This window comes from Arachis ipaensis, chromosome B07 (assembly GCF_000816755.2).
Source record: "Arachis ipaensis cultivar K30076 chromosome B07, Araip1.1, whole genome shotgun sequence".
In the NCBI taxonomy this organism is placed as follows: Eukaryota; Viridiplantae; Streptophyta; class Magnoliopsida; order Fabales; family Fabaceae; genus Arachis; species Arachis ipaensis.
This window is the reverse complement of record NC_029791.2, coordinates 1552044-1555117: the sequence shown is the minus strand read 5'-3', so window position 1 is coordinate 1555117 and position 3074 is coordinate 1552044. Positions and strand designations below refer to the sequence as shown.

Here is a 3074-nt window from a genome sequence, read left to right as displayed (position 1 = left end):
GTGCAGCTTCAGCTATAAGAGTGATATTTTAGGTTCAAACTCAATGTTTATATCATTTAAGGCTTTTTTTTTTTACGTATATAAATTAAAGAAAAATTAATATTGTATGATCCACCTAAACGAAAATAAAATATTTATATAACAATAAAATTAATAATGTGTTTGTTGACTATATATTTCACTTTACATTAATGTAATAACAATGGGTTCATAAGTTATTAGAATTGAACTTTAATAAGCTTAACTCCATTTCGAAACTAATTTATGAAATGAGAGATGTTTTATATCTGTAAACTATTTATAAACTTTATTTTTAAGTTGTATAGAACTAATTGTAATAGAAATAGACAAATGATAAAAAAAAATGAAGAAAATATAATATATAAAATCACTCATTTAATTTTCTCACGTTGCGGATCATTTATAGGTGAACATATATAGTTAATTTCATGTGAAGTTAATAGTTAAGAGTTATTAAATGATAATTTAATTAAATTTATCAAATAATTATTTAATGATTTTTAACTATCAACTTTATATGAAATTAACTGTACCTGAATTTTTATCTAATTTATATTAAAGTTTAATTACTCTGTTAGTCCCTGTAGTTTTGCGAAATTTTTAATTAGGTTTCTATATTTTTTTTCCTTTCAATTGAGTCTTTGTACCAATTTTTTTTTATTAGATCTCTACACTTTTTTTTTCTTTTATTTGGGTTCTTATACTATTTTTTTTTTAATTTGGTCTCTATAAAATTAAGCCAATTACTATCAAGAGGGACCTAATTAAAAAAAAAATAGTACAGATACTCAATTAAAAAAAAGGTATAAAGACTTAATAATTAAAAATTTCGTGAAATTATAGAGATGAACAGAGTAACTAAACCTTATATTAATTGTTAGGATCGATGATAAATAATGGGAATCAAGCAGAGATCATTTCTTCTTCTTATAGTGATCCCAAACAACTCACTCATATCAAGCTCTTCATTCTTGATTCCATTGGGAAGCTTCCAATCAAAATGATAAAGCAATTGAGCAAGTGGCAATTCCATGTTTGGAGTAGCAAATGCAATCCCGGGACACATTCTTCTTCCACCCCCAAATGGAATAAACTCAAAACTTGTGCCTCTATTATCAATTGAATAATTATCAACAAATCTCTCTGGCTTAAATTCCATGGCATCAACCCAATACCTTGGATCTCTTCCAATTGCCCAAGCATTGATAACAATTCTAGAATTGGCTGGAATTTGATATCCTTTGATTTGGCATGGTTCTCTGTTCTCTCTTGGAAGTAACAATGGCACAAATGGATGTAACCTTAAGGTTTCTTTGATGATAGATTTAAGGTATGTCAATTGGTGCAATTCTGATTCATCCACATACCTTTTACTACCATAAACTCTTCTAACTTTAGCTTGTGCAGCTTCCATCACTTTTGGTTTCTTTATCATTTCAGCCATTGCCCATTCCACAACCGCTGAAGATGTTTTTCCACCACCAACAAATATGTCCTGCAAATGGATTAATTATAATAAAGGTTTTAGTAACAAACATGTTAAGGAATTAATAATCTTATTAATATATAGAAAAAAATTTATATAAAATTAATAGAAAAGAATAAATAGGTCCCTGACCTTTTGCTTTGCAGACAATTTTGTTTTTGACCATTGAAAAATACTTTTAAGTCTCTGACCTTCACAAAATTTGGACAGATCAGTCTCTGACGGAGGCATTTGAACGGATCAGTCCCTGACGGAGGCATTTAGACGGAGGGACTGATCCGTCCAAGTTTTATGAAGGTTAGAGACTTAAAAATATTTTCAATAGTTAGGGACAAAAATATCTGCGGGCCAAAAGGGCAAAGACCTATTTGTCTTTTTCTCTAAAATTAATTAATTAAAAATTCTAATGTATTTAAATTATAATATTATATATATAAGTTTCATAAGAAAAGAGCGAATCAATTCCAAATAAATGATAATAATATGTCAATAATTTCTGTTAATCTTTTATTAAAAATTGATATAAGAACTAATTTGTGTAATAATTTTAAATCCTAAGAGATGGATAATTTTTTATCATTAAGAAAAGGATTGTTTAATTTACAAATGGTCAGAGAGAAGAGACAATGTTTATTTTTAATTATACTGAAATTGTTAAATCGGTGGAATTAAGCTCTTGTAAGTTGTACACTTATAATAGTATAGAAGTATACAAGTTATTATGACAAGTGTTTTAAAAAAAATATAAATAAAAAATTATGTGTACACATTAAAAATCGGTTATCACATATATTATTGTATTGTTTAATTAATTTATTTTTGTGTATTTTTATTATTTTGTATATATGTAATGTTGAAAAAAACAAATATTTAATAATTAATTTTTATTAAAAAATCAACTCTTTTGATATTTCTCTTGTATCTCGTCAACGAAGCTACATGCCTAGCTACATAAAAATTTTAACAATATTATATCCACGTTAAAGTTAAAAATAAATACGAACCACAACTTTTCACAATTAAGTCTAACGTTTTATGCATATTTATCACTCTTATATTGTAAAAATTTAAGAAATAAATTTTCTAAAAACGTGAGTTGTATGTTGAGGTTCACAAAACAATTAAAATAATAATAATTATCTATATATATTATTAGACTAACCTGAATGACTGCTTTAATATTATCATCAGTCAAAGAATATTCAGAATCTTTTTGTTGAAATTTGAGAAGAACATCAACTAGATCTTCATCATCAACTTCTTCTTCACATTTGCCACCTTTTTTTATTTTTATGATCATCTATAATGTCTTGTAATACCTTATCTGACTTTAAATACAGTTCTTCAATCTTAGTCTTGTCTCTACTCATCATTTCAAGCACTACTCTAATTGAAGGATACAGATCAGCAATACAATTTCTTCCTCTTATTTGCAATGCTTCTTCAAAAGATGATATAAAAACATCGTAGTAACTATATTTTTTATCTATATTGTCAAATAAAGAACATACAATTATTAAATAACAAATATGATAAAGTTATATGTAATAAGATGTGAAATCTTGAT

The 3074-nt window shown here is 26.1% G+C and overlaps 1 pseudogene; it reads right to left on the bottom strand.

The window, feature by feature from the left end:
• LOC107607979 overlaps positions 842-3074 on the bottom strand; it is a 2988-nt pseudogene continuing 755 nt past the window's right edge.